This window comes from Dendrobates tinctorius, unplaced genomic scaffold (genome assembly GCF_039654945.1).
Source record: "Dendrobates tinctorius isolate UK_male_01 unplaced genomic scaffold, ASM3965494v1 ptg000446l, whole genome shotgun sequence".
Classification (NCBI taxonomy): domain Eukaryota; kingdom Metazoa; phylum Chordata; class Amphibia; order Anura; family Dendrobatidae; genus Dendrobates; species Dendrobates tinctorius.
In genome coordinates, this window is record NW_027362108.1 from 2,190,062 (window position 1) to 2,198,182 (window position 8,121).

The following is an 8,121-nucleotide window of genomic DNA, read 5'->3' on the forward strand; positions in this document are numbered from 1 at the left end:
TAGAATCATGCAGGACTGAAATTTTTGATGTTTTTCTACTCCTCTCATGAGCCCAAACAAGTCTCTAAAAGCATGAGTTTGCAACTACTTTACTTTTGGAGAAAATTCAAAACATTCATTATTCAATAGAGCCCAATAGCAAAAATCAGGTTTTGAATGAAGAATCACATTTCTTGGTAGAATCATGCAGGATTGAAATTTTTGATGGTTTTTTACTCCTCTCAACAGCCCAAACAAGTTTCTAAAAGGATGAGTTTGCAACTACTTTACTTTTGGAGAAAATTCAAAACATTCATTATTCAATAGGGCCCAAAATATCAAAAACCAGCGGTTTGAATGAACACACATTTCTTGGTAGGATCGTGCAGGACTGAAATTTTTGATGTTTTTCTACTCCTCTCATGAGCCCAAACAAGTCTCTAAAAGGATGAGTTTGCAACTACTTTACTTTTGGAGAAAATTCAAAACATTCATTATTCAATAGGGCCCAAACTATCAAAAACCAGCGGTTTGAATGAACATACATTTCTTGGTAGAATCATGCAGGACTGAAATTTTTGATGTTTTTCTACTCCTCTCATGAGCCCAAACAAGTCTCTAAAAGCATGAGTTTGCAACTACTTTACTTTTGGAGAAAATTCAAAACATTCATTATTCAATAGAGCCCAATAGCAAAAATCAGGTTTTGAATGAAGAATCACATTTCTTGGTAGAATCATGCAGGATTGAAATTTTTGATGGTTTTTTACTCCTCTCAACAGCCCAAACAAGTTTCTAAAAGGATGAGTTTGCAACTACTTTACTTTTGGAGAAAATTCAAAACATTCATTATTCAATAGAGCCCAATAGCAAAAACCAGCGTTTTGAATGAAGAATCACATTTCTTGGTAGAATCATGCAGGACTGAAATTTTTGATGTTTTTCTACTCCTCTCATGAGCCCAAACAAGTCTCTAAAAGCATGAGTTTGCAACTACTTTACTTTTGGAGAAAATTCAAAACATTCATTATTCAATAGAGCCCAATAGCAAAAATCAGGTTTTGAATGAAGAATCACATTTCTTGGTAGAATCATGCAGGATTGAAATTTTTGATGGTTTTTTACTCCTCTCAACAGCCCAAACAAGTTTCTAAAAGGATGAGTTTGCAACTACTTTACTTTTGGAGAAAATTCAAAACATTCATTATTCAATAGGGCCCAAACTATCAAAAACCAGCGGTTTCAATGAACACACATTTCTTGGTAGAATCATGCAGGACTGAAATTTTTGATGTTTTTCTACTCCTCTCATGAGCCCAAACAAGTCTCTAAAAGCATGAGTTTGCAACTACTTTACTTTTGGAGAATATTCAAAACATTCATTATTCAATAGAGCCCAATAGCAAAAATCAGGTTTTGAATGAAGAATCACATTTCTTGGTAAAATCATGCAGGATTGAAATTTTTGATGGTTTTTTTACTCCTCTCAACAGCCCAAACAAGTTTCTAAAAGGATGAGTTTGCAACTACTTTACTTTTGGAGAAAATTCAAAACATTCATTATTCAATAGGGCCCAAACTATCAAAAACCAGCGGTTTCAATGAACACACATTTCTTGGTAGAATCATGCAGGACTGAAATTTTTGATGTTTTTCTACTCCTCTCATGAGCCCAAACAAGTCTCTAAAAGCATGAGTTTGCAACTACTTTACTTTTGGAGAAAATTCAAAACATTCACTATTCAATAGAGCCCAATAGCAAAAATCAGGTTTTGAATGAAGAATCACATTTCTTGGTAAAATCATGCAGGATTGAAATTTTTGATGGTTTTTTACTCCTCTCAACAGCCCAAACAAGTTTCTAAAATGATGAGTTTGCAACTACTTTACTTTTGGAGAAAATTCAAAACATTCATTATTCAATATGGCCCAAACTATCAAAAACCAGCGGTTTCAATGAACACACATTTCTTGGTAGAATCATGCAGGACTGAAATTTTTGATGTTTTTCTACTCCTCTCATGAGCCCAAACAAGTCTCTAAAAGCATGAGTTTGCAACTACTTTACTTTTGGAGAAAATTCAAAACATTCATTATACAATAGAGCCCAATAGCAAAAATCAGGTTTTGAATGAAGAATCACATTTCTTGGTAAAATCATGCAGGATTGAAATTTTTGATGGTTTTTTACTCCTCTCAACAGCCCAAACAAGTTTCTAAAAGGATGAGTTTGCAACTACTTTACTTTTGGAGAAAATTCAAAACATTCATTATTCAATAGGGCCCAAACTATCAAAAACCAGCGGTTTCAATGAACACACATTTCTTGGTAGAATCATGCAGGACTGAAATTTTTGATGTTTTTCTACTCCTCTCATGAGCCCAAACAAGTCTCTAAAAGCATGAGTTTGCAACTACTTTACTTTTGGAGAAAATTCAAAACATTCATTATTCAATAGAGCCCAATAGCAAAAATCAGGTTTTGAATGAAGAATCACATTTCTTGGTAGAATCATGCAGGATTGAAATTTTTGATGGTTTTTTACTCCTCTCAACAGCCCAAACAAGTTTCTAAAAGGATGAGTTTGCAACTACTTTACTTTTGGAGAAAATTCAAAACATTCATTATTCAATAGGGCCCAAAATATCAAAAACCAGCGGTTTGAATGAACACACATTTCTTGGTAGGATCGTGCAGGACTGAAATTTTTGATGTTTTTCTACTCCTCTCATGAGCCCAAACAAGTCTCTAAAAGGATGAGTTTGCAACTACTTTACTTTTGGAGAAAATTCAAAACATTCATTATTCAATAGAGCCCAATAGCAAAAACCAGCGTTTTGAATGAAGAATCACATTTCTTGGTAGAATCATGCAGGATTGAAATTTTTGATGGTTTTTTACTCCTCTCAACAGCCCAAACAAGTTTCTAAAAGGATGAGTTTGCAACTACTTTACTTTTGGAGAAAATTCAAAACATTCATTATTCAATAGGGCCCAAACTATCAAAAACCAGCGGTTTGAATGAACATACATTTCTTGGTAGAATCATGCAGGACTGAAATTTTTGATGTTTTTCTACTCCTCTCATGAGCCCAAACAAGTCTCTAAAAGCATGAGTTTGCAACTACTTTACTTTTGGAGAAAATTCAAAACATTCATTACTCAAAAGAGCCCAATAGCAAAAACCAGCGTTTTGAATGAAGAATCACATTTCTTGATAGAATCATGCAGGATTGAAATTTTTGATGATTTTTTACTCCTCTCAACAGCCCAAACAAGTTTCTAAAAGGATGAGTTTGCAACTACTTTACTTTTGGAGAAAATTCAAAACATTCATTATTCAATAGGGCCCAAACTATCAAAAACCAGCGGTTTGAATGAACACACATTTCTTGGTAGAATCATGCAGGACTGAAATTTTTGATGTTTTTCTACTCCTCTCATGAGCCCAAACAAGTCTCTAAAAGCATGAGTTTGCAACTACTTTACTTTTGGAGAAAATTCAAAACATTCATTACTCAAAAGAGCCCAATAGCAAAAACCAGCGTTTTGAATGAAGAATCACATTTCTTGGTAGAATCATGCAGGATTTAAATTTTTGATGGTTTTTTACTCCTCTCAACAGCCCAAACAAGTTTCTAAAGGGATGAGTTTGCAACTACTTTACTTTTGGAGAAAATTCAAAACATTCATTATTCAATAGGGCCCAAACTATCAAAAACCAGCGGTTTCAATGAACACACATTTCTTGGTAGAATCATGCAGGACTGAAATTTTTGATGTTTTTCTACTCCTCTCATGAGCCCAAACAAGTCTCTAAAAGCATGAGTTTGCAACTACTTTACTTTTGGAGAAAATAAAAAACATTCATTATTCAATAGAGCCCAATAGCAAAAATCAGGTTTTGAATGAAGAATCACATTTCTTGGTAGAATCATGCAGGATTGAAATTTTTGATGGTTTTTTACTCCTCTCAACAGCCCAAACAAGTTTCTAAAAGGATGAGTTTGTAACTACTTTACTTTTGGAGAAAATTCAAAACATTCATTATTCAATAGGACGTTTCAATGAACACACATTTCTTGGTAGAATCATGCAGGACTGAAATTTTTGATGTTTTTCTACTCCTCTCATGAGCCCAAACAAGTCTCTAAAAGCATGAGTTTGCAACTACTTTACTTTTGGAGAAAATTCAAAACATTCATTATTCAATAGAGCCCAATAGCAAAAACCAGCGTTTTGAATGAAGAATCACATTTCTTGGTAGAATCATGCAGGATTGAAATTTTTGATGGTTTTTTACTACTCTCAACAGCCCAAACAAGTTTCTAAAAGGATGAGTTTGCAACTACTTTACTTTTGGAGAAAATTCAAAACATTCATTATTCAATAGGGCCCAAACTATCAAAAACCAGCGGTTTCAATGAACACACATTTCTTGGTAGAATCATGCAGGACTGAAATTTTTGATGTTTTTCTACTCCTCTCATGAGCCCAAACAAGTCTCTAAAAGCATGAGTTTGCAACTACTTTACTTTTGGAGAAAATTCAAAACATTCATTATACAATAGAGCCCAATAGCAAAAATCAGGTTTTGAATGAAGAATCACATTTCTTGGTAGAATCATGCAGGATTGAAATTTTTGATGGTTTTTTACTCCTCTCAACAGCCCAAACAAGTTTCTAAAAGGATGAGTTTGCAACTACTTTACTTTTGGAGAAAATTCAAAACATTCATTATTCAATAGGGCCCAAACTATCAAAAACCAGCGGTTTCAATGAACACACATTTCTTGGTAGAATCATGCAGGACTGAAATTTTTGATGTTTTTCTACTCCTCTCATGAGCCCAAACAAGTCTCTAAAAGAATGAGTTTGCAACGACTTTACTTTTGGAGAAAATTCAAAACATTCATTATCCAATAGAGCCCAATAGCAAAAATCAGGTTTTGAATGAAGAATCACATTTCTTGGTAGAATCATGCAGGATTGAAATTTTTGATGGTTTTTTACTCCTCTCAACAGCCCAAACAAGTTTCTAAAAGGATGAGTTTGCAACTACTTTACTTTTGGAGAAAATTCAAAACATTCATTATTCAATAGGGCCCAAAATATCAAAAACCAGCAGTTTGAATGAACACACATTTCTTGGTAGGATCGTGCAGGACTGAAATTTTTGATGTTTTTCTACTCCTCTCATGAGCCCAAACAAGTCTCTAAAAGGATGAGTTTGCAACTACTTTACTTTTGGAGAAAATTCAAAACATTCATTATTCAATAGAGCCCAATAGCAAAAACCAGCGTTTTGAATGAAGAATCACATTTCTTGGTAGAATCATGCAGGATTGAAATTTTTGATGGTTTTTTACTCCTCTCAACAGCCCAAACAAGTTTCTAAAAGGATGAGTTTGCAACTACTTTACTTTTGGAGAAAATTCAAAACATTCATTATTCAATAGGGCCCAAACTATCAAAAACCAGCGGTTTGAATGAACACACATTTCTTGGTAGAATCATGCAGGACTGAAATTTTTGATGTTTTTCTACTCCTCTCATGAGCCCAAACAAGTCTCTAAAAGCATGAGTTTGCAACTACTTTACTTTTGGAGAAAATTCAAAACATTCATTACTCAAAAGAGCCCAATAGCAAAAACCAGCGTTTTGAATGAAGAATCACATTTCTTGGTAGAATCATGCAGGATTGAAATTTTTGATGATTTTTTACTCCTCTCAACAGCCCAAACAAGTTTCTAAAAGGATGAGTTTGCAACTACTTTACTTTTGGAGAAAATTCAAAAGATTCATTATTCAATAGGGCCCAAACTATCAAAAACCAGCGGTTTGAATGAACACACATTTCTTGGTAGAATCATGCAGGACTGAAATTTTTGATGTTTTTCTACTCCTCTCATGAGCCCAAACAAGTCTCTAAAAGCATGAGTTTGCAACTACTTTACTTTTGGAGAAAATTCAAAACATTCATTACTCAAAAGAGCCCAATAGCAAAAACCAGCGTTTTGAATGAAGAATCACATTTCTTGGTAGAATCATGCAGGATTGAAATTTTTGATGGTTTTTTACTCCTCTCAACAGCCCAAACAAGTTTCTAAAAGGATGAGTTTGCAACTACTTTACTTTAGGAGAAAATTCAAAACATTATTCAATAGAGCCCAATAGCAAAAACCAGCGTTTTGAATGAAGAATCACATTTCTTGGTAGAATCATGCAGGATTGAAATTTTTGATGGTTTTTTACTCCTCTCAACAGCCCAAACAAGTTTCTAAAAGGATGAGTTTGCAACTACTTTACTTTTGGAGAAAATTCAAAACATTCATTATTCAATAGGGCCCAAACTATCAAAAACCAGCGGTTTGAATGAACACACATTTCTTGGTAGAATCATGCAGGACTGAAATTTTTGATGTTTTTCTACTCCTCTCATGAGCCCAAAGAAGTCTCTAAAAGCATGAGTTTGCAACTACTTTACTTTTGGAGAAAATTCAAAACATTCATTACTCAAAAGAGCCCAATAGCAAAAACCAGCGTTTTGAATGAAGAATCACATTTCTTGTTAGAATCATGCAGGATTGAAATTTTTGATGGTTTTTTACTCCTCTCAACAGCCCAAACAAGTTTCTAAAAGGATGAGTTTGTAACTACTTTACTTTTGGAGAAAAATCAAAACATTCATTATTCAATAGGGCCCAAACTATCAAAAACCAGCGGTTTCAATGAACACACATTTCTTGGTAGAATCATGCAGGACTGAAATTTTTGATGTTTTTCTACTCCTCTCATGAGCCCAAACAAGTCTCTAAAAGCATGAGTTTGCAACTACTTTACTTTTGGAGAAAATTCAAAACATTCATTATTCAATAGAGCCCAATAGCAAAAATCAGGTTTTGAATGAAGAATCACATTTCTTGGTAAAATCATGCAGGATTGAAATTTTTGATGGTTTTTTACTCCTCTCAACAGCCCAAACAAGTTTCTAAAAGGATGAGTTTGCAACTACTTTACTTTTGGAGAAAATTCAAAACATTCATTATTCAATAGGGCCCAAACTATCAAAAACCAGCGGTTTGAATGAACACACATTTCTTGGTAGAATCATGCAGGACTGAAATTTTTGATGTTTTTCTACTCCTCTCATGAGCCCAAACAAGTCTCTAAAAGCATGAGTTTGCAACTACTTTACTTTTGGAGAAAATTCAAAACATTCATTACTCAAAAGAGCCCAATAGCAAAAACCAGCGTTTTGAATGAAGAATCACATTTCTTGGTAGAATCATGCAGGATTGAAATTTTTGATGGTTTTTTACTCCTCTCAACAGCCCAAACAAGTTTCTAAAAGGATGAGTTTGCAACTACTTTACTTTTGGAGAAAATTCAAAACATTCATTATTCAATAGGGCCCAAACTATCAAAAACCAGCGGTTTCAATGAACACACATTTCTTGGTAGAATCATGCAGGACTGAAATTTTTGATGTTTTTCTACTCCTCTCATGAGCCCAAACAAGTCTCTAAAAGCATGAGTTTGCAACTACTTTACTTTTGGAGAAAATTCAAAACATTCATTATTCAATAGAGCCCAATAGCAAAAATCAGGTTTTGAATGAAGAATCACATTTCTTGGTAGAATCATGCAGGATTGAAATTTTTGATGGTTTTTTACTCCTATCAACAGCCCAAACAAGTTTCTAAAAGGATGAGTTTGCAACTACTTTACTTTTGGAGAAAATTCAAAACATTCATTATTCAATGGGGCCCAAACTATCAAAAACCAGCGGTTTCAATGAACACACATTTCTTGGTAGAATCATGCAGGACTGAAATTTTTGATGTTTTTCTACTCCTCTCATGAGCCCAAACAAGTCTCTAAAAGCATGAGTTTGCAACTACTTTACTTTTGGAGAAAATTCAAAACATTCATTATTCAATAGAGCCCAATAGCAAAAATCAGGTTTTGAATGAAGAATCACATTTCTTGGTAAAATCATGCAGGATTGAAATTTTTGATGGTTTTTTACTCCTCTCAACAGCCCAAACAAGTTTCTAAAAGGATGAGTTTGCAACTACTTTACTTTTGGAGAAAATTCAAAACATTCATTATTCAATAGGGCCCAAACTATCAAAAAC